Source organism: Moschus berezovskii, chromosome 3 (assembly GCF_049115385.1).
Source record: "Moschus berezovskii isolate FMDL1 chromosome 3, NW_MosBer_1.0, whole genome shotgun sequence".
Taxonomy (NCBI): domain Eukaryota; kingdom Metazoa; phylum Chordata; class Mammalia; order Artiodactyla; family Moschidae; genus Moschus; species Moschus berezovskii.
The window spans coordinates 104662614-104687283 of record NC_142462.1 but is presented as its reverse complement, the minus strand read 5'-3'; the positions used below and the strand labels follow the sequence as shown (position 1 = coordinate 104687283).

The 24670-nt window shown below is 43.5% G+C and overlaps 1 long non-coding RNA gene across 18 annotated transcripts in view; it reads left to right on the top strand.

The window, feature by feature from the left end:
• Window positions 1-24670, top strand: part of LOC148778391 (uncharacterized) — a 222511-nt gene that overhangs the window by 94767 nt on the left and 103074 nt on the right. For 2 of the 18 annotated variants that reach the window (XR_016037072.1, XR_016037070.1), the window contains one exon: window positions 20948-21126. The exons of the other annotated variants lie outside the window; for them this stretch is intronic. This is a non-coding gene — a long non-coding RNA (uncharacterized LOC148778391). The remainder of the gene's footprint in view (window positions 1-20947; window positions 21127-24670) is intronic. 18 annotated transcript variants of the gene reach the window in all.

The window sequence follows — 24670 nt, the reverse complement described above, 5'->3', positions numbered from 1 at the left end:
TACTAAATCACCAGAAGCTTAATCCTTGCTTTAGTAATTCATAGAAGCATGAAGAAGGGCATGTGGTGTATGGTTTTGTAACATTCACGCTTTGGCAGAGCCCCAATTTTGTGGATTTTTTAAAAGGACGTTGGGTTTTTCAAAGAAATTCATTTGTGGCTTTTTGAATGTGACAAACATGTTAACACTTTTTCAGTCAATAATACTTATCAGAAAAGTTGTTTTTTTTTTTTAATTTCAAAGAAACCTATGTTGTTTCTCTGCCAGTATTTGCTTAATTGTAATTTGCTAATGGGGATGTTTCATAGAAAAAGAGAATTGTTCATAAAGAGATTAGGTAGTTCATTTTCTTTAGTTATGTCTCCGTGGAAGAAAACTGGGGATTTTTTAGAATTCTTCTTGCTCTGCAACAACTCCAGACCATTGCCTGTATTTGTTGTGCGATCATGCAGAAATTAAGATGACAGTGGAATGCAGGTATAGGTTTTCCAGATGGTCACAGGGGGGCAGCTTGTGCAGCCAGTATTACTGTAGCGCAGACACAGAACAGAGACCTGGGAGGGCTGCGAGCTGAGCTGCTCCGGGCTGGGGTCGAGTGGGCAGGCCAACAGCTGCTGCCCAGAGGACAGGTAGGGCCCAGCAGACCTGAGGAGGCTGGTGAACCGATCCAGAAGCTGCAGTAGAGACGGGGCTCTTGACCAGCTGCCCAGGCTCCTCTGGGTGCCACTTCAAGTTCACTCAGTCATTGCAGAGAGGACATTTAATTGGTTCAGAACAGCCATCTCTGAGTGTATTTCTGGGAACACTTGGATCTGCAGGGTTTGCTGTATGAAAAAGGATCCTATGGCAAACAATTTTGGAGAAATGCTGAGATGGCTGGATGGCATCACCGACTCTGTGGACATGAGTTTGAGTGAACTCCGGGAGTTGGTGATGGACAGGCAGGCCTGGCGTGCTGTGATTCATGGGGTTGCGGAGAGTCGGACACGACTGAGCGACTGAACTGAACTGAATTGAATTGAACAACTTTCCTGAAAATTCACAGTGCATACTTAGCATTATAAAAGTCGAAGACGTTGAGAATTTAACTTTACTAAACAGTCTCTGAAACTTACTCGAAAATGAAATTTGTATCCTTTTAAATTTAACGTCCTATGGAACTACTTCATGTTAATCAGCAGTCAGTAATGGTTTTGGAGATTGATGTTTGAGTGGGTTGATTTCCTGAGGAGATTCAAGATTTGAATCTTAACAACATGGGACTTCTCTTGGGGTCCTGTTTGCTCTTATTTTCAGACCATATTCTTTAAAGTTCAGTGCCTCTCTGTTTGTGTATTTCACAGAAGCAAATCTTGAACGTTTGAAAGGCCCTTTGAGGTCATCTAATTTGGCCTCTTCATTTGCTAGTTGAAGAAAGTAGGATTTAGAAAGATTAAGTCACTTGCCAAAGGCCAAACAGCTAATAAATAAGTGAGAGTGCTGGAGCCAAGATCTCTTAATGTACCATTAGTCAATTCCTGGTGGAAATCACTGGAGTTATGTAGTTCCTTACTTTCAAGACTTTTTTTTTTTTAACAATATCCTGATTGGGATGGGATAAAACCGAAAAAGTGGATGTTTGCTTTCCTGTCAAGGCTTGGTAGAGGGAAAGTGAGCCAAAGAGGGCGTGCCCACAGGGGCAGAGATGGAGTTCAGTGAAAGGAGTCCTGCAGAGGAAAGCAGGAGCCTAGATCAGGAGTGTCCTGAAAGATCACCCTATTTGTGTGGCTGAGGATGACTTGAAACAAACTCTTTTTGAGTTCCTTCCCCATGGCTCCTAAGCAACAAACAGAAGAACAGCTTGACAGACAGGCTTGCAGCTATTGTCATATTTTACAGGATGGCAGCTGCCGTGAGGCCATCAGGGAGTGCTCCTCAGCTGCCAGAGGTAATACTCCTCTGTTTTCCATGGAGCTAAGGATTTGCAAAGAATGACTTTGCAGATGACTTTGCAAAACACTTCGGAAACACTTTTTAAACAGGGCCTAGGCAATGGCAAGCCACTCCAGTACTCTTGCCTAGAAAATCCCATGGATGGAGGAGCCTGGTGGGCTGCAGTCTGTGGGGTCGCTGGGGGTCGGTCGGACACGACTGAGTGACTTCACTTTCACTTTTCACTTTCACACATTGGAGAAGGATATGGCGGCCCACTCCAGTGTTCTTGCCTGGAGAATCCCAGGGACGGGAGAGCCTGGCGGGCTTCTGTCTATGGGGTCACACAGAGTCAGCCACGACTGACGTGACTTAGCAGCAGCAGCAGCAGGATATTAATATCATTAGGGTCCAGATTGCTTTGATTTACATTTTCTTTCTTTCACGGTGAAGTTGATAGAGCCTTGCTCATTGATTGCTTTATGAAATTGGATCCTTCTTCATCGCAGGAGGTTCTTTTTTGGTATTATTTATTGTGTCAGAATGTTGCCTGTCATAAATTTATGTGGATTTCATCTTGAGTATTTTTCTAATGTTTTACGAAATAATGTCTGTAGTCTTATAATGAAACAACACTCTTTATCTGTTACAACCAAAGCTTTCTGTTTACGTGTCCCCTTTTGAGAGTGCTACATTCAGAATGAAAGCTGTAAATCTAACCTCAAAATGTAAGGAATATTAAGTTTTCTCCTGACAGCCTAGGAGAAGAAACAAGTCATAAGACTGTGGCACTGCTGTGTTTCTGTTAAATATCTGGAAAATTCCTATAATACCAAACACTGGGACACAATTTCTAAAGTCTTTAGTCCCTGTTGTCATCTCCTGTAAAGAACTGAAAAGAAAAGATTTACCTCTATAAAAAGAGATAGTACTGATCAATATCTGTTGAAATTCTGAGAATAAGTTTAACTTAACCAAACATGTAGAAGATAACAGAATAAGTCTTATTTCTAAAAGTATTAGTTGTCATCCCATCGCCATAGATCTGATGGCTTTTAACAAGGCCTGGGGTATTGATCATGAACACTTATAATTATTTATATATATATGAATTTATTTTAGAGCAATTTTGTTGCAGGAAAGGGAACGCCTTCCAGGGCCCGAAACTGGGCTCTTGTCTAACACTCGGAAAATAATTGTCCGAGGAGACACGTGCTGACAAAGCAAGAGACGTTATTGGGAAGGGCACCCGGGTGGAGAGCAGTAGGGTAAGGGAACCCAGGAGAACAGCTCTGCCACGTGGCTTGTAGTCTCGGGTTTTACGGTGATGGGATTAGTTTCAGGGTGGTCTTTGGCCAATCATTTTAATTCAGAGTCTTTCCTGGAGGCGCACGCATTGCTCAGCCAAGATGGATGCTATCGAGGGGGATTCTGGGAAGTGGATGGACACCCGGTGTCTCCTTTCCACCTTTCCCTGAACTCTTCCAGTTGGTGGTGGCTTATTAGTTCCATATTCCTTATCAGGATCTCCTGTCATAAAACAACTCATGCAAATGGTTACTATGGTGCCTGGCCAGAGTGGGCGGTTTCAATCAGTGTGCTTCCCCTAACAGTTTTAGGTACAGAGATAGCATATACCCCATGCTTCTCTTCTTCCCACACACAGTGCCCCTCATTATCAATACCCCCCACCAGACCAGTACATTTATTACAATTGATGAAACTGCGATGACAGATCTTAATCACCTGAAGTCTTGGAGTCGTAGATTCTGTGGGTTTGGCCCAATGTTTAATGAGGTGTATCCCTCATTATAGTGTCCCATAGAGTGTTTTAACCACCCCGAAAATTCCCTGTGCTCCACCTCTTCACCTCTCTGCCCCTGCCACTCTCAAGACCACTGATCTTTCAACTGTATCCATAGTTATATGTCATATAGTTGGAATCTCATTGTATATAGGCAGTAACTATATTTTGAGTCAGACAATTTTTCTCTAATTTATGTGTCAAGGATCATACCTGAGGGCCTGGTGTGTTAGAGGCTTTTCTGAAGCAGAAAACTTGTCAGATATTTTTGTCAAGTGATTCCTGTGATGATTTTACAGTTTGAAGACAAAAGTTGCTCTTTTGCATGTGAGTATTCATTTTACTTCTGTTGACCCGGAGCCCAGACTTGGTGAACACACAGATCTGCTTTTGTTTCTTTCTGTTTTCTCCCAGCCTGGCCTTTCTACCTGATGTGTTCTCCCTCTCCCACCCCTGGAATCCCAGACATCTTTGAAAACCTTGTTTGAACAATAGCTGCTTGTGAAACTTTATTCAGCCCTTTTCCATTCAGACAGACCTTCCTCCAGTGTCTTTGTTCACAGTTTAATTATCACACTTTTTTACCCTAGTGTAAGTATTGACTTACATGTCTGTCTCTCATTTTTCTAGGCACTAACTTCTCTGAGGACAGGGAGGGGCTAGGTCGTCTTCATGTCTGGAAGCTAGTTCAGTTCAGTTCAGTTCAGTCGCTCAGTCGTGTCCGACTCTCCGCGACCCCATGAATCACAGCACGCCAGGCCTCCCTGTCCATCACCAACTCCCGGAGTACACTCAAACTCATGTCCACAGAGTCGGTGATGCCATCCAGCCATCTCATTCTCCGTCGTCCCCTTCTCCTCCCGCCCCCAACCTTTCCCAGCATCAGAGTCTTTTCCAGTGAGTCAACTCGTCGCATGAGGTGGCCAAAGTATTGGAGTTTCAGCTTTAGCATCAGTCCCTCCAATGAACATCCAGGACTGATCTCCTTTAGAATGGACTGGTTGGATCTCTTGCAGTATAAGGGACTCTCAAGAGTCTTCTCCAACACCACAGTTCAAAAGCATCGATTCTTCGGCGATCAGCTTTCTTCACAGTCCAACTCTCACAGCTAGTAGGCCTTCAGTAATCATTTCTGGAACTGAACTTCTCCATGTTAAAAAAAAAATGTGTTTTAGAATTGCTTTTCATTGTATCAAAGAGATTTTATCTTTTTGAAATAGAATGAACTCACTATGCAAAGTGAAAAAACTCATGATAGCATTCTTAATTACTCTTATGAGTCTAATGGACTCTCTGGTGATCACAAAACACTACAGGAATTTTATCTTAATATTCTATAAATATCTCTAGATTGTATATTGCTAATTCTGTGAAAAACCTGAGACTCTAAAGTTTGTTTCTGGAAGATTTAAGAAGAAACTAAGATAAGACTTTTCAGTGTTTTATATCTATGTATCTTCAGGTCCTTATGGTATGAGGTATCTTCTTAGATTGACTTCTCCTCAGAGGGACATGGATGTCTGTGTCCGTGGTTTATTTGGAAGGTGAGAGAAACAGCAGAAGCTCCAGTAGTGTGTTACCAAGCAAGTCACCACTGTGGGCAGCTGGAGCCCTGCTTTGCCGGTACTCCGGGAGGCCATGTGAGGAACCTACCTTGGTGGATCCCACCGGAGGGTGTAGAAGCTGGATCATTCAAACGTCAGCTCTGGTCATCCCCTGACTGAAGGCAGAAGGAGGGTGTTGGCATTCATTTCTGGAACTCCGCATGCCCTGTGGGCCCCCTCTGCATGCTCGTGGCACAGCCCTCCAGCACAGATTTGTAGCAGTGGGCTGACAGGAACAAGCCCAGCAGGGAGCCCAGAGATGAGATCCAGGTCTGTGGATGGGAGCGTGTGGTGCCTGGTGCTGACAAAGCCGTGTGGCTACTTATTTGGCAATTCAGTCTTAGTCCTTTGAATCATGAAATGTCCAGATAGAAAGAGAAAGATAATTAAGCACAGTATTTTCTCCTGTTTGAACTAGCATAACTAACTTTTCCTTGTAAAGAGAGGAGAAGTTTTATGAAAGGTCAGTTTGATTGAGCAGGCATTACAACCCCCTGCCTGTACTTTGGTACCTAACTACTCCTTTGTCTTTGCGTTTCTCTCATTGTAATAAAGTTCTTCCTTATGCTCCATTGGAGAAGGCAACGGCACCCCACTCCAGTACTCTTGCCTGGAAGAGGAGCCTGGTAGGCTGCAGTCCATGGGGTCGCAAAGAGTCAGACACGACTGAGCGACTTCACTTATACTCCATAGGTGTCTACCTGATGGTGACTTAGGCCTGTGTTCCTGGGTTTCGGAGGAAGGCACAAAGTCCCACTGTACACGCTTATTCCATACATTCTCATTTAATCTCCAGAATAAGCCTGGCACATGGGTTTCATTTACAGATAAGGCGACAGAGATCCAGCAACTGAAGATCCTAAATGTTTTTAGAAATTAAATGATTTGCCAGGGTCATGCATAACAAATAATGCTGACTGTCCACAGTGGCCCTTCAGTTCGGGGAGGGGAACAGAGTGATACTTAACAGAATAAGATTCGGGATCACTGCCACACAGAAAATCTGTTCTTCATCTCCCTTAATCCAGCATATCCTTGAATAGAGTGGGAGGTAGGAACAGGAAGGTTGTCTTCTTATTGTACATATACCTTGCTCCCTTCTTCTTCTCCTGAAACGTAACTGATGTCAGGTCAGGATGACAGCTTGTAAATTGTATTCTATCAGCCTCTTGCTGTAGATCCCCTGGAGCTGGAAATGGCAACCTACTCCAGTATTCTTGCCTGAAGAATCCCCTGGAGCTGGAAATGGCAACCTACTCCAGTATTCTTGCCTGAAGAATCCCCATGGACAGAGAACCTGATGGGCTACCTTCCATGGGGTCATAGAGTCAGACACGACTGAGCACACATGCATGCATGGTGTACAGCACTCATTGAGTCTATGTAGGGAAATCAAATGATATTCAAACTCTGCAAATACACACTGGATTTCTGTGCATTGCACAGAGTAGAGACTTACTAAGTATTTACTGACTTTTGAAGCAGCAAGTGGTGGCCTTTGAAAATGGGAAATAGGGGTGACTGTGGGAGTCCCTTCCTCACAACATAAACAGGCTGTGTCGAAGGGGTCCTGAGGTGGATTGGATGGAGGCAGCATGGCTAGAGTAGTATCTCGTGATCAGTGATTGAAAAGGGAGGCAAAGTCATGTGGTAAAAGCCAGGCTGAGTGTTAAGTATGAAGGATAACGGTATAGAAGTGGCAGGGGAGGTACAGTCAGAAACCAGCCGGAATTGGAGTTGAGTTGATTCCAATGCAGGAAGCCATTTTGGACCAGAGACATAGACCGAAGCTCTGTGTGGGAGTGCATGCATGCTAAGTCGCCTCAGTCGTGTCTGACTCTTTGCATCCCCATGGACGTAGCCTGCCAGGCTCCTCTGTCCATGGGATTTTCCAGGCAAGAATAGTGGAGTGGGTTGCCATTCCCTTCTCCTAGAGAAACTTTGGAACGTGTGTAAACAGACAACTGCAAGAAGACAGCACTGTTTAACCTTCGTGGATGTAGAAATAAGTAGTAAAAAAAAAAAAAAAAAATGAGGTGCTTTGAGCTGAGCCCATTTTTTTCTTGCTACTATGTGATTTAATAGTCCTCAGTCATCTTTAGAGGTGACCTATCTAGAATCCTGTCCTCAGTAATAGATATGGGCTTAGGGTTTTGAGTGTGTGCTTGTTCTGTTAGCTAATAGGGCTGATAGAAACTGAGAGGTGGGTTTGGAAGAACTAATTTCTTTTTGATGACAAGATAGCTGAGAGGCAAGGATGGAAATCCAGGTGGCTGGGAATGGGACCCGGGCAGCCAGGATTTTCTGACTGCTTGCTCAGTACTCCTGCACCGTGCCGTGTGTCCTCCCCTAGGGAAGGATCTCTTCTATCAGATTATGTCACGAGTACTGTGTCGAGAAGGAAATGGCAACCCACTCCAGTGTTCTTGCCTGGAGAATCCCAGGGACGGGGGAGCCTGGTGGGCTTCCGTCTATGGGGTCACACAGAGTCGGATACGACTGAAGTGACTTAGCAGCAGCAACTGTGTCCTTAACCCTTTTCAGTATCCGCCATTAGAGCACTTCAGAGAACTCAGCTGCTTTAAGGCACCATTTTTTAACCTTAGTTGCACAGATCACCAAATCTTAGTGCATTTTTCTTCTGTTTAAATGTATTAGGGTCAACCCCATTTCTTTTTTCTCTCTGCAGTATTTTCTGTCGGCCTCAATGTTATATTGATCATTTGTTCTGAAACTCTTGGTAAGGTAAATTCTTAACAGTTGTCAGTGATTAAATAATTTCAGTAGGAAAAATGTACGTGATCCTAAAACCTCAAGCTGACATCTACTTAATTTCCAGGACACTGAATTCAGTTAGAAACTGAAGTAACTGCTTCACGGTGTACCATAGTTACCATAACATGAGGCTGAAAGATATTATGTTCCCTAGAATACAGCTCTGTGTCCTTTCCTTGAGTTTGTGTAGTCTGTGCCCACATAAGAGTTTAAGACCACAGTCAAAAACAAAAAATACCATGATTTGGTAACAAAATATCTCTTAAATTTGTTTGATGCAAAACAGTCAAATAGTATATAGATAAATCAATGAAAACAATGTATTTTTGAAGGTTAAATACCTAAAGTTATCAGTGTGGTGAACTAACAGACCCCAAGTATTATGAAATGAGAACTTGCAACGTGTTCCAGCTCTGAAACCACAGGCATGTCCACTGGGGACTCTGGTCCTTTGTATGTAGCTGGCCTTCAGGTGCTCCATAGGCGAATAGTGTGTGCGTGCTAAGTCACTTCAGTTGTGTCTGACTCTTCGCAGTCCTATGGACTGTAGCCTGCCAGGCTCCTCTCTCCATGGGGTTGTCCAGACAAGAATACTGGAGCAGGTTGCCATGCCCTCCTCCAGGGGATCTTCCCGACCCAGGAATCGAACCCATGTCTCAGGTCTCCTGTATTGGCAGGCAGGTTCTTCACCACTAGCACCTCCTGGGAAAATGGACTTCAGCCTGCCAGGCTTCTCTGTCCATGAAATTCTTAGGAAAGAATACTGGAGCAGGTTGCCATTGCCTTCTCCAGGGGATCTTCCTAATCTTGGGATCAACCCTGGGTCTCCTGCATTGCAGGTGGATTCTTTTACCACTGTGCCACTGGGGAAGCCCTATGTAAATAGCAATACTTCTTAAATGCTAAGAAATGGCACATATGAAAACATTGGGATATTGAAAGAAACTTCCTGTCAGCTGAAATCTCTTAACTGAGAGTATGGGTATGTTTGAAATAGAAACAGCTCGAGCTGTGTGTGCGGTTGCCCAGGTTAACTGGGGAAAAAAAGGGAGAAAAGAAAGGCAGTCTGTTGCAGTTTCGGAAGATGTGCATGCAAGTAAACCTCTCTTTCCCTTTCTCTCAGATCTGGGGCTTCTGCTTTAATTCTATTCACAGCCATGAATAAATTTCTTATTATTTGTTATGCCTTTTTGTGGCATAGGATGAGTGATTGGTGTGTTGCTCAGCTAGCTTATCATCAGTGATGAGAAATGTTCAACGTCCTGTTTACAGAGAATGACCATCCTTTACTGTTCTGTAGTTTTCTGCTGTTCCAGGTGTGCGTTCAATTTAGATGACTGCTTCTAACCAAAGAAATCATCCCTTAGCTGACTCTGCCTGGAAAGGCTGAACTATATCACTGAGATGTTTCTAGTTCATTCACTGTAATACTCCTGTGATGTCTAAAATAGTTTTGGATATAATTAATTCTGTGTGCACTTGAGGAATAGTGGTCTTTATGATTTGATTTAGTAATAACAGTATTTTTTAGGACATGAAGTTTATGAAAGTAAAAGAAATTCCACATATTTTCATAGTAAAATTTATTTCATGAGGACGAATGAAAAACTAATTTGACATTTATTTCAGACACACTAGTCAGGAAATGGTACTCTCAAATTTCTTTCTTTTTTTCCTCTCTTTTGTCAGCAGGTGGCGTCTAAACTGTTTCCTATCTCTTCTGTTTTCTTTGCCTTTTTATTCCTTTCCTTCCTCCCTGCACCAACCCCCCCCCGCCCCCCCCCCGCCTTGGCAAACATTTGTCACAAGAATGGATGCTGTTATTTAAAAAAGTCTGACTGTGACATATTGTCTTTTCAAAAGGACAAGAAGGAAATGAGGAAACAGGTTTTCATTGCTCAAGGCATAATAAAACTGGTTGATTTTTCTCTAACATATTTGTTAGAGGAATATTCATTTTCCTTTAGAAGCAGATGTTACATTTTACTATAACAATTAAATTTGCTTTTATATTTCTGTCATATTGCTTTGCATGAAGATGGCTCCTCTTTTCTCCTTTTTTAAAATACTAGGCTATTTTCCAAAGAAAAATGTACAGATAAATTGATTAAAATACATTTGTGTGTAGTTTTGGTAGTAAAACCAATAACCATGATTTGGGCTAGTCATTGTGAATATGAGGTACTCTTAAAGACTTATGATCAGGTAGAGAACACGTACAACTTAGTGAAAGATTGTTAATGATTGAAATAGGATTTAATATGTTTTAAAAAACCAGACAGCAGGTGGGACAGTGTGTCTGAGTTAATTACATATTCTGAGGAATACTACAAGCCCCACACCCCTTATCCCTTTCCCTGTCCTTTCTTCGTCACTAAATATGTATTAAATGTTTGCAGGATGAATATTGCATTAGAAGAGAAACAAGTATATGGCATTGTCTTTGCTGTCGAGGATTCAGTCTTGTTGAATGTATATGATTTGCTAGCTCACTTTGCTGCTTTAAGAAGAATATTAGGGTGAACTCATTTTAATCTTTGACATATTATTACCTCTCATCTCTGCTTGTCTAAATCCAAGTTTCAGCTCTTCCATATTCTTCGTAATTATCTTAATTCTACTCCTACCCCCCTCCACTCACTGCCCCACCTTCAAAAAGCAGTGATCTCATACTTCTCTGAACATGCTTATTAGCATTTATGTCTAAAGGAGATCAATCCTGGGTGTTCATTGGAAGGACTGATGCTAAAGCTGAAACTCCAATACTTTGGCCACCTCATGTGACGAGTTGACTCACTGGAAAAGACTGATGCTGGGAGGGATTGGGGGCTGGAGGAGAAGGGGACGACAGAGAATGAGATGGCTGGATGGCATCACCGACTGTGTGGACATGAGTTTGAGTGAACTCTGGGAGTTGGTGATGGACAGGGAGGCCTGGTGTGCTGTGATTCATGGGGTTGCAAAGAGTCGGACACGACTGAGCGACTGAACTGAACTGAACTGAAACCCTTCTCTTGGCTTTTTCACTTACTGTTTTATAGAATCATTACTTAACAGTTGTTGAACCTAAAGCATCTTGATTTCTAGTAGTTCTCAGCATGATACCCTGCATAGAAATGCTTTTCATTAAGTGATTTATTGAATGTTTGTTGGATATTAACTTTATGCATGCATGGACTCTTAGAAATAATCAGACCTGGATTTGGAACTCAGCCCTGTGATTTTAACCTCTCTGAATTTCAGCTTTCTCATCTGTAAGCTGGAGTTGAGAATGACTTCTTAATAGAGATTCTGTTAAGATAGAAATCCACAGTGTAGCTAAGACACAGTGCCTCGGGTATAGTAGCTGCTCAGTAAATCTTGGCTTGTGTCTGTAGGTCCTCCCAGGATGTGCACACATGTACACAGAGACGTGTGGTATATGTGCAAGATGCTGGGCTCTAGAAGAAAGTCAGGACCACACAGGTCATGTGTCCATGTTGCTTAAGGAAGAAATAAAGCCATACAAGGTAGCAAATGATGGTGCTCTTGGGACAGCAGAGACACAGTGCCATGGGAGATCACTTCTTTCTCCCAGAGAAGAGTGGATTTGGTTTATGAAGAGTTTCAGTGCAAAAGATGGCAATTCTGTGGAATGTAAAACAATGGATATGGCTTGAATGGGTGGAGCTGAAGGCTAGAGAGGCAGATAAATATTTTAAAAGGCGTGTCTTTTCAAAAACTATTGTTGTGGAGTGGAACTTCCTGGTCAAAGACTGAGATTGAAGATGGATATCCCTGTAAGTAGTTTTCTCAGAAACTTGCCCAACGCCTGTGTGTGTTCTCAGTTGGCCTATTCCTTTTGGTTCAGATGTGGTAGCTGCCACCAGGAATGTTGGAAATGATTAAATAGCTTGGCAGCAACTTCACTAGTACTTGAACTTCAGTAATCTATCGCACCATATTGGGTATATTTCCCATTGGAAGTGGAGAAGGGGAAATTAACTTGGTAACTGTCCCTAAAGATATGTTAGCAAGAAGATTGATGATGAAATAATCAAAGATAACGCAGAATAGCTCCCTATTCCTTTTTGGATACAGATTTTTCTAGGTGTTATCAGGTAGGGAATAAAAGACGCAAGTCATGCTAGAGCCCTCCATCCCCGACCCCCACCCTATGCCATCCCCAAGTCAAGTGGTGTTGGGCTTTGTGTCATCTGAATTCAAGTGTGGACCCTCATCTGCAGTCTACACTCTATAAAGTTAGCATTAGTGATCCCAGCTGGCACAGAGGTAGACCTCTCAGACTAGTGAGTCAGTAAGTTATGGAATCATTTCATACTCTCCACTCATATTTTGAAAATCTTCACAGGTGGTAAGCTTCCAGTACCCACAAACTTTTAAATGATTGTCAGAGTCTTCAGCAAGGGCCGCTGTGACTGTATGGTCTCCTCAGGCAAGCATTAAGAGTGGTCTGAGCACAGCTAAGGTGCGCGCTTCACCCCCCTCCTTTCCGCAACCCCTGCTTAGCTGTGCTACTCCAGAGAGAACCAGCGGGAGCTGGAAGGGGTGCTTCACTGGCTGTGGGGGTGCAAGAAGAGAATGCCAAACCCACTATTCTATAGCTATACAGTAGGTGAGAAGTCTCTGTATAGAAATATGTGTAGCAGAAATTGTAGTTGAAGACAGCAGGCACTTTGGATTTGGCAGGCGGCTGATACATCTTATTAGTATTGAGGTGCCACTGACCTGTGTCCAGGAAGGGGCTGGTCTCTTCTGGCCAGTCTCCTTTCTTTCCCCTACCTTCAAATGCTCCCCATGTCTTTCACTGTTTAAATAGGAAACCAGGTGCTAGAATTCCCCAGATTTACGGGTGTGAAGGTTGTGGGCGTGTGAATGGGTCAGGGCACTGCCTTTCGTGGGACCCTTTCCCCTCCCGCTTTTAGAGAAATCATCCCCAACAGTTGAGTAATTCCCTTTCCCAGGCCCACCGCCTTCATACCCACAGCACTGGGGAATCATCTTGCACTTAATCCCTTGTGTCTCCACTTTAAAAGCACAAAGATTCCAATGTAGTGTACCCTGTGCCTGGAGAACGCTCTTTTCTCAAACTCTAGCCTCCCCCCCCCCAAAAGTCTCTATTTATAACTACTGCTAATGTTTATTGTGTACTTACTTGGGGTCAGATCCTTTTCTAGGAGACCATTAAGTATCTTTGCTTTAATTAACCTAACAACCCTGAAAGATGTATTACCATTTTCACATCTGAGTAAATTGTGGCTTATGGGGTTTGACCAAGACGCCTGCAGCTAGTGAGTGAAATAATCTGAGTGTGAACCCCTAGGTCTTTGATTACTAAACTGTGGAAGGTTAGTGCTGAGTTCTCACTTTGTCAATGACTATTTCATCTTGAGTATATTTCTTACATACCTTTGCCTTATCTTAAAAAATCATTAGAGTAGTTGCATTCCAAAATACCTCCTATGTAAGAAATCTGTGATCCTGCTCAGCTGCTCTTTGACTTCCAATCTTTTCCAGCAAGAATGATGATTTTGAAATTGTAAAGAGTACAGAACTGCAGCAGTGTCCGGAGAAGTATAGTTCAGTGTAGGGGGAGATAGCCCAGTGATGACTGTTACAAATTAATGGTGTTGCATGGAGCTGGCAAGTATCTCAAAACACCCTAGTGTTGACTAAATGTTGAAAAATCATACAGAATTTAGAAGGGGGTTGAAGACAGGAGAAAAACAACCTTTGTCCCAATTTTAAATAAAGCAAGAGGTTCTGGAAGCCAAACAAATGCTCTGGCTATTGATCACCAACAAAACATACAATTAAATAGATGTTTGTGAACTTTAAGGAAAGGACACAACTGAGTGACTGACTGAACTGAAATGATTTTAGTAGGTCCAGTGAGAGTTGATGAAGGACAAATAATAAAAACTTACTTTTAACTGTCATGTTAAGGGTATGCTGTTGACATATTTTGCCTTGATTTTACCAAAGCTTTTGACCAAAAATTCTGTGAAGACAGTTGTGTGTTGATTAGATCAGTGATTTCCTTCCCTGGTGGTTTAGGTGGTAAAGAATCCACCTGCAATGCGGAAGACCTAGGTTCAATCCCTGGGCTGAGAAGATCCCCTGGAGAATGGCAACCCACTCCAGTGTTCTGGCCTGGAGAATTCTGTGGACAGAGGAGCCTGGCAGGATACAGTCCATGGGGTGTCAGAGTTGGACATGGACACAACTGAGCCACTGTCACTTTCCTTTTCGTCTTCTCTCCCTTCCCTACCCCTCCCTACCCCTTGCCATATTCTCACCTTTACTCCATACCTACTGGAAGGGAATTGCTAAGGAAAGAGCCCAGGAAAAACTGTATGTTTAGAAAGCCCATCCAGGTCTACTGCAGCCGCTCCATAGACTGGGATTTGAGAAAAACTAACAGAAGTTTTTAAATTTTTGTGGAGGTAGAGAACTCTTTCATAAAATGAAATGAAACTATCATATAAAACAGAGTGACATTTACTTGTACTTTAACTTTTTTTGGAGTTTACATTTATAATGTTTACTAAAGAGTCACTAAAAACAATGACGCCCTTAAGATATAATGAAAAACTTTAAATCAAGTTGATGATAACTATAATGGCTGTATTCACATTATCAGCTGTGTTTAATAAAGTTGTATACTTTGCTTTAAATGCATAATATTTTTTAAAAATCTGTTCATATAGATGATTACTTCCAAATTGTAACAAGGGTTTTTTGCTTTGGTTTTGTATTTCAATAACCTGCCTTGGGATCCCAGGATGTTTTTTGGTTCAGTCAGTCTAAGGTAGGGAATATTTGTTTCAAAACCTTAACCCTGTAACTAAACTTAGGGAAACAATTGCTCACATTCCTTATCATAAATCTAAAGTCATACAGGAAGCATCTAATTCTTAGAATAAATATTTACCCTCTCTCAAGCAGGGTATTATCACAAAGGACTTTCTACTGTGAGGAAAGCAAGGCAGATGGCCCCCCCCCCCCGCCCCATGCCTCACCCGCAGTTAATGGCAGCCGACGCTGGGGTGCGATCTTTGTCCGTGTACCTGCCTGAGCAACCTCTTGAGAGCAGACTGTGCACACGGTATTTTTCACACGATCAGGGCGGAGCTACAACTTCCCTTTCCAGTGTCACACTTACAGGACATCCATGTGTGCACATGGTGGTGCCAGGGGAGCCTGCTATAGGCACCGCCTGGATGTTCACACAGGGTCTTTGGCACATGATCCTGTGTATACGCGGTGATTGCAGTGTCATTTTTTTTTTTTTTTGATAGCTTCTAAACTATCCAAATTATATTTGAACATTAGAAACAGATGGTGGTATATCCTTGGAGCACTTTCATAGGAGTCTTTTCAAAAACATTAATCTGTATTGACTGGGAGCTGATTTATGTTAGGAAAATGTTTCATTCTCTGAAATACAGAGATAGTTGGAGACAGCCAGGTAATGCAGATGAGAAAAAAAAATACCATTCATAAAATGTGTTTATGTGCACAAAGAACAAAGTAACTTTGAGTACAAAGTGGGGAGCGAGCTCTTCTGGCCAAGAAACCAGGGAAGGGTCCCAGGAAACCAGGGAAGGGTCCCTGGGAGAGAAGATACTTGAGGAGGACATATACAGGACTTGGGTATGAGAACGTTAGGGAGAAGGAAAGTCATGTCGATATCACTGCCCTCTTAGATTACCTTCTTCATTAACAAAGTAACATATATATACATTTAAAAATAGAATCCATTCTTAATAAATTCAAAGTTAGGATCCTTTTCATTCTTAAATATGCCTGGAGTTTCTTTCAAAGTCATTACTGTGAAACAGGGATTTTCTTGTTCTGTAGATCTTTTCAGGCTTCCTAGGTGGCTCAGTGGTAAAGAATCCACCAAGCAATGCAGGAGATAGAAGAGACGCAGGTTTGATCCCTGGAGGGGGAAATGGCCACCCACTCCAGTATTCTTGCCTGGAGAATCCCCATGGACAAAGGAGCCTGGCGGGCTGCAGTCTATGGAGTGACAGATTGGGACACGACTTAGCAACCAAATGTGTGTGTGCACGCGCACGCACACACACACACACACACACACACCCCTTCCAGGGATACTTTTGCCCAACTTGGCTGCCACTTGAAGACCTACCTGCTTCATAAATGTGCGCTAAGCCTGACCTTTGCAAGAGTTATGGCCATTCAGCCATTCACTTCTTCACCCACACTGGTATATTGAGCACCTGTTTATGTGCCAAGACCTAGAGAGTCCTAGGCACCCCGCTGAGAACAAGTCCACACTGGACAGGTGAACCAGATGCCTGGAAACCGCCTGAAGTTCTTATCATTAAATTTACCATTGAAAAGATAACAACGCAACTTTCACTACAAACTGATAACAGCATAAAGAGTACACCTCCCAGAACTTTTACATTTTAACAGGGATCAAAGCTTTGCTTTGAACTGCTTCTGATCAGGCAGTCTGTGAGGGGAATTGTGGTTTGAGCCTTGGGATTTTTCCAGCTTATATGGCTTTTTGAGCGGCAGGGTTAAAGGTGGGGACTGGCTCTGATAATATTCCTCCCAGGAAAGTAGCTTTAAGAAACCCCTACTGCAGAGGAAAAATCAGCTAGATATCCCATAATGGAAAAGAGCTCTTGTAATTTTACCTTTTCGAGGGGCTAGAGAGCTAAGCACAGAGAGGTACTATCGCCTAGGGGAGGTGCACAGGGCACCCTGCTGTTGGTCACTGGGCAGGTCACTTACCCTCTCGATGCAGCTATAAACAGGTATGATAATGGTAATAGTACCCCCCTCAAAGAACTGTTGAGGGTCAGAGAAGTTAACATATACAGAGCATTTAGAATTGTGCCTGCCATCAAGTAAGCATTATGTTAAAGTTAGCTATTATTTCTTTTAGCTCTGTGTTTTTGCAGTGTGTTGATTTTCTGAGAACATGTAAGGGGATATACAGGAAGAGTGATCAGAATATAGTTCAAGTGAGGATGGTCACTTCCTTCTTTCCCCTCCTCACACTCCCCGCCCTCCTACCCCACAGACCCTGGAGCTCTTTTGTGAGGCAGTAACGTCATATTTGAATGTATGACCTTGAAAACGTCTGATTAAGTAGTTCTGGGCAAAGCTCTGCTGGTTGGAAAATAAATCAGGCCTCCCACACATACCTGCGCAGCCAAGAATTTGTTTGCCCCAGGAACCGTGGGTAGGCGGGAATGGAAGCAAGCACACACCCAGGCTTCTGTGAACTCTGGTCTGGCTTGGGACCATGGTGTCACCCTTCTCCCTCTGCTCACCAGTGATTTCTGGTCATTGCTTTTCATTCTCAATTCTGGAGAAAGAAATGTTTTTATTTTTAAAAATTGCTTTTCTTCCTCTCTCCTTTCTCTGACTCCGGGGAACTTCTACTCCCTGCTCCCCTGCTTGTTTGTTCTCTGAAGTTTGGCTCTTTATCTGCCGTTTGATACTGCACTTGTACAGATTTCTCCCAAGCCGAGGCAGTCACCCTGCAGTGTAAGACGATGGACCTTAGGGCTCCCTGCATGGATCCTGAGTTTCAGGGTCTGGGGCAAGGCCCTGGAAATGTCCCAGAATTTTCTGTTGGTTCTTGTAACCAGGAAGAGAGGCTTCCTGCCTTTGCACTGGGGCGTATCACAGGTTCTCCTGCTGGCTGTCTCCTATCTCATGGAGAAGTCCTCTGCACTTCCCTCTATAAAAGGAAGGGGGACCGCAGTTCATATGCAAATGCCACACCACCCACTGCGAGGAGGCCAGGCCTCTGGGTCAGAGGCTGGTCAATTGCCCCATAGCAGCTGCAGTCGGCGGGGTAGACACCCACAGGACTGTGTTCATGGGCGCATGTGCGGGGAGGGGATCTCAGACTGGTGAATGCTTTCAGCTGTGGATTCACCTGTGTCGACTGTTCTTTGGGAAAGGTGCTAATGTGGTTTGCAGAACTCCTCCCAAAGAGAAATTATGGTCATTAACAATGGTTCTGTAGTTCCCAGATGTATTCATCTGCCTGTCACTCCCCCGAGACATCCTTTCATGCTGACCACAGAGCACAGAATTGTCTTGTTTCGAGAATTCGCCAGTAGCAGGGTAAAGAGCAGATTAACTTGGGTGTATACTCTTTACTGAGTACTAATGGTAAAGGCTTGCATGAATTAGGAAAGGTTGGAAGAGAGAGTTCTCTTTCTGGTAAGCAGAGTTCTGCCATAAAGGCTTACAAAGTCTTGCAGTGGTGGTCCTGGACTTGCTTTTGTGATGTACTTATTCCACACTTGAGGAAAATGACATGGGCACATTTTCTGCAGGCTTCCCAGGAACCACGAAAGATTGTTTTTTTTTTTAATATGCAAACTTTTGGGGAAATTATTTGTATTATTAAATAGCATATGTAAATATATGTACTTAGATACATAAGCAAAAGCAAAATACTGGGACTGTTGCTAAAACAGCTACTAACAATAATTAAGTCAAAACATACCTAAAGGGACTTCCTTGGTAGTCCAGTGATTAAGACTTCATCTTCCAATGCAAGAAGTGCAGGTTCAATCCCTGGTCAAGGAACCCTCACAGCCAAAAAACCAAAACATAAAACAGAAGTAATAATGTAACAAACCCAATAAGGACTTTTAAAAAATGCCTAAAATGGTAAACCTTAATGAATGCACAGTAATTTGTGTCTTTCCCTGTAGAAAAGTTTCATTCAAACTAATTCTCTGCCAATGTCAGAATTCCTTCTGCAGTGTTTGTGAGATGTGATCATGGAGAGGCATCGTCTGCTCTCTGTTAAGTTTCTTCCTCTCCTCTTCTTTCCTTCACCTCTCCGCTGATACCTGCTGTGTCCAGGTCACCTTGGCAGGCACTCCAGATACACAGATGAGTACCCATAGTCCTGCTCTCAAAGGCTTCCCAGTCTAGAAGTACGTACAGCGGGGTGAGGACAGGGAAGAGGTGCGTGAAGTTACCTGGATGAGGAGCAGGCTCTCCCACCTGTTGGGAGGAAGAGAGACAGCATAAGATTCACAGAGGAGCTTATGTGGAAGTGGAGATTTCAAGTCTGAAGGGCAGGCTAGAGATGAAAAGGCATCCCGTGTCTGGTACAAAACCACACTTGGGCTGCGGTGTTTGATCCCCGGGAGGAGCGGGGCACGGGGCAGCATGAGGCTATCTCAGAAGTGGTGGGAGCTCACTGCGTGGCAGAGAAAATAAGTTCTGTGTCTGAGAAGTGTATTTTGTCAGAAACTGTCTCCTCGTTTTGTGCCCAGTCTGTCTTACCCATTTTACCTTTGGGTTCAAGCTGCAGGAGCAGCACAGAGTGAGCCTGCCCGCTCTCTGCCATCTGCCTTGATGTGTGAGGGGTGTTTTGCTCCTTTAAACTTGTCCCAGCTCTGTGTACCTTTGTCCTTCTTAATAGGTTTTGGTTAGTAATTTGTTTCCTTCATAGAACCCAGTGGTGATTCCAGTTGGTCTTTTCAGAGTTTTACAAACAATGTATTGTGATCTCCTGGATTGATCTCACAGACCTCCAAAGAGCTGCTGCCACCTTACCCTCTGGTCTGTTGGCTTCCTTTCTGCCGGCTTCCTCCCAGTGGTTTCACAGGATCCCAGAGGGCGGGAAGCAGTCCATGGTGTTAGTCCAGCGTCTTCCCTGCTCTTCCTCCTCACCATACCATCTCCTTTTGGTCAGCTTAGGGCTTTAGAGAGATAGAAAGTAGGTTTTTGTCTCAAATATACTACTGGGAATCCTTGTCCTAGAGGAAGAATATGTTTCTTTATAGTCTTATAACTATTATCTTACACTTCAGACACAAACTAAGAAATGTATACCTGTGAAATGTTAATACAGTTAATTAGGATTGAACTTAAGTAGTTCAGAAGTTAAGGGTTGAGACAGACATGTTAAAGCTCAGGTTATATTTTCACATAAAGTATCTGCAATTAGAAAATTACAGTTATGTTCCAAATGAGAGTTTTGGCCATGCATGTAATAGGAGACCCTTCTGTCTGAAAATGCAGGGTTTGGTTGGGTCCTCAAGAGAGATTCTCAAAGCCTATTTGTTGATGGAAGCCAGTAATGTCAATGTCAGTACCTGTAACGAGTCATTAACCATCCATTGTCACCCCTTGATAAAAATTCTGTACTTTCCAAGCCAGTACCATGGTTGTATGTGGATTAGCCTCTTTACAAAGAAAGGATGAGATGGAAGCGTTCAGTAATTTTGGCTTTTTCGCACCATCATGTACTGCTAAAGCTGGGGGCTTGCCTACAGCCATGGTCTTTGTGGAGGACCTGCACAGAGACCTCCTCGTGGTCCTCTTCCACGTAGAGGGAGGATGACTGAAGAGAAATAATAATAGAAAGAGAACCTCCTTATGTGGTCACTCAAATAGAAGCCTCAGATCCAGTCAGCTAGCCAAGGATGCCCCAGAAAAAAGACTCTGCTTATTGCTGGGATTTAATTATCCTACACCATGGAAGGCAAAGTCTTATTTTTAATATGAGTAATAAAACAGTTAGTCTTCAGTGAAGTGGTTTCAGTCTCTTATCAGTGGTACTTAGAAAGGGCATAGTAGGGAGAGGGGCAGGAGTGTGTTAGTCGCTCAGTCATTTCCAACTCTGCAACCCCATGGACTGTAGCCCGTCAGACTCCTCTGTCTATGGGATTCCTGCCTGGGGTGGGTTGCCATTTCCTTCTCCAGGGGATCTTCCTGACCCAGGGATCGAACCCACGACTCCTGCATTGTGGGCAGATTCTTCACTGTCTGAGCCACCAGGGAGGGGCAGGAGGGAGAATAATAAATACCCTCCCACTGTGTATTCCAGTGGTGGTCCACAGACCAGCGGCATCAGCATCTCCAGAAAGCTTCCTGGAAATGCAGTCTCAGGCCTCAGCCCAGCACTGCTGAATTGGAATCTGCATTTTAACAGACCCCCTGGCAACTCCTGTGCACGCTGAAATTTGAAAAAGGGTTCTAGTGGATGAAGACAGTACCTGATTCACCGTAAGCAATTTACCTGTCTTAGCCCATTTCGAGGAAAGCTGGACAAATAAGGCATATCCCCCAAAAGTATTAAACACTGAGAATCAAAGTTTAGTTTTGTTTGTCACCGTTGACTAAACAGCAGTGTCCTGTCCAGGGGAGGAAGGGACTCTTGTTTACTGTGCAGATGACGTGGCCCATGGCTTGGATAGCAAGTGAAGAGCTGCTTCCCTGCTCGAGAGTGAGATGGTTTCCATGATGACAGTTATGTGCTGTGATCTGCCCCTACCTCCCTCCCTACCCCATTGACCCCAAACCAGAAAATAAAAAGGTCACTTTACTTTTTTTGTTTTTAGAATTCATCATGTCCATTTGTTACATCATGTTATCATCTTGGGTTTCTCAGGGAAAAATACTGTGCAGAAAAATGTAGCTTCCTTGATGTGCTAACATTCCTTTTGGGCTAAACTCAAACTGGCACAGCTGACCACGGTCAGGGTTGGACCATCTTGGCCTCAGCCTGGTCTTCAGAAGAATGCTTGTGTTTGGTGTGTATCCTGTTGTACATCAACAGATCTTCAAGCGGAAAATCTTTGTGTTAAATAGTCATTAACTCCCATGGCCACGTGTATTCAATGATCTTTCTCCTCACTTAGAGAAGCCTTTTATTTTTAGCATAAAGGAAAAGTGCTAATGTACCAAGATGACCAGTATCACAGGCACTCGAATGCTCCATTCGTTTATAATGTGATGTGCTAGCTTTTTTTGTCTGTTTGATCTTTTTTACTGTCTGTGATGATCATATGTTACTTCTTGATAGCTAAATATCTGCTAAGTTTTCTTTAGAAAAGTAACGAAACCAAATAAAACCCCTCTAGAGATAAAAAAAAAAAAAAAGATTAAGATTGCTAAAATCAACCATTAAGGGAGTTAGATTTAATCCCAGAGCATTTTCTTAAAGTCCCATGGAGAATCCATCAGCTTTCTAGAAGCCCTGCTATGCATCACCACTGCACTCCAGTCCAGGCCCCTGTAATCTCTTGCCCAGACTGTTTCAAAAGCCTGATAACTGGCTTTGCTGCTTCCTCCCTTGCTATCGCTTCAGCTCTTTCTCAACACAGCAGCCAGATCATATTTGTCTCTGCCCCAGGCACCTCTGTTGCATTGCAGGGCTCTCCAAACAAAAGCCCAAGATCTTTGGGTACCCTAACAAGGTCCCTCTGTATCTTGCTGACCCCACATCCCACTGCCGTCTCCCAAGCATGCTTAGGTCAGTCAGGCCACACTTCCGTCTCAGGGCCTTTGCACTTGCTGAGTCCCCATCTGGAACTGTCCTTCCCAAGATATCTGCATGACTCTTTGGACTTCCTTCAGGTCTCTGCTCTTATGTCAGTTTCTCAGGCTTTCCTTGTCCACCCTGTTTAAAGTTTAACATCCCCCACATGATGTATTTTATATTCTACTGGAATACCTCATTTTATTGCACTTTGCTTTATTGTGCTTTGCAAATAGAGTCCTTTTACAGGTTGACGGTTTGTGGCAACTCTGCTTTGTCAGATGATGGTTAGCATTTTTTAGCAATAAAGACTTTTTAAATTAAAATAGGTGTTTTTTTAGGCATTATGCTGTTGTATACTTAATAGACTACAGTATAGTGTAAGCATAACTTCTGTATGCCCCGGGAAACTAGAAAATGCATGTGACTCGCTTTATTGAGGTGATGGTCTGGAACCAGACCTGCAGTGTCTCCAAGGCATGTTGTTTAGTCGCTAAGTCGTGTCCGACTCTTTTGTGACCCCTGGTACTGTAGCCCGCCACGCTCCTCCGTCTGTGGGATTTCCCAGGCAAGAATACTGGAGTGGGTTGCTGTTAACTTCTTCAGGGCTCCAAAGTGTATGTGTACTTAAAGTATCTTCATTGTCTCCTCCTTGAATGTTACCTCCTTAAGAAGTAGGGGTTTGGTCTTCTTGTTCATTGTGTGTTCTCAGCACCTAGGACCATGCCTGGTTTCTTCAAGGTGCATGCTGTTTGCTGAATGAATGAGTGAAGTTGGCCCTTTCTAGCCCCATGACTAGATGTGAATGTAGAGTCGAGGGCATTGAGGGACTTCTTCCTATCATTTTTGTTCTCTCTCTCTCTCGTTACATAAGAGGACTGAAATGTTAGGAGAACATCTTTAAAATGTAAACCACAGCTGTGAGCCATATAAAAGATTCTACACAGTGAGTTGGGGAATGTCAATTAGTTGTTGGTTTGTAAGGCAATGGGAGGACGACAGTACACACCAGGTCTCCTGTGTGCCAAGTGTGCAGAGTCAGGCCTCGGGGATCAGAGGAGGCGCAGGGTATGGGGCCTCCTTCAGGGAGCACCACACTTATTGCTGTCGACCCCTTAGTCGGGGCGGCATCCCACAGCAAACTCAAAGCCTTTCATGCCTCCCTCTTCGAGGACCATTGCTTTGGGTGTGTGTCTACATACATGTGTGTATATTTGTTTTCCATTGTTGTCTCATCAAGGGCTTCCTTTGGCCACAGTTTATGTTTTCCTTTTTGTTTATAGTGTTTCTTAGTAACCCACTGCCACAAGTCCTCTCTGCAGAGTTGCTACTCAAGTGTATCTTGAACTTTGTGCTATTTCTCTTTTGGTAACCTAAGATTTATTTTGGCTACGGAGTCCTCGGAAACAGTAACGTTACAGACGTGAGTTTGACAGTGCGCGTCTAATTGTTGACCCCACCCCCACCCCCAGGGTCAGAGGGCACACCAAGGGGAATGGAGTCCATTCAGGAAAACCATATGGTCTGCCTGGCAGAATTAACTCTGTTTTGGCAGTGGATGCAGCAGGTTCTAATGGCCCAAAGCCATCATTCATTCCATAAGATATCTCTTGAGTGTCCACTATTGTGGAACATGCTTAATAAAGTGAACACAGTATTCAGCTTTATGGAGTGTCTTACAGTCTAATGAGAGAAATAAACATGAATAATCATATAATGTGTAATTATAAACTGTAGTAAGAGCCACAAAGGAGAAGATCAAGAGGCTGTGGGAAAATCAGGGAATTTGGCCTAGTCTGGGGTCGTGTGACATGAGCTAGGATCTGCAGATGGCTAGGCATGTGTGTGCTTTGTGGGGAAGGTGCACCTTATGTGTATTAGTTTCCAGGCAGAGGAAACGAGGCGTGCAAAATCTCTGAGGTGCTGAGGGGTTTGTGCATTCAAGAGAGTAGAAGGAGTTGAGTGTGGCTGAAGTGTGAGGTTGACAGGAGAGTGTGCACGGAGCAGGCTGGAGGAGTGAGCAGGGTCAGAGCAAGGCTTGAGTCTGCTCTCAGGTGTCTACCATTAGACTCAGGCAGAGCATTAAAGGAGTTGAAGTAGGGCTGAGCCATGGCCTGTTTTCTATCTTTAAATGTTTACTCTGGACACTTTGTGGACAATGGATTGGAAAGGAGGAAGCGGAAGCTGGGAAAACGGCAACAAGCATTTCATGTTTGTCCAGGGAAAGGGTGATCGCCACTGAGACTAGGATGGTGGCAGTGGAGGAGAGAGGAGGATACTTGTCTGGAG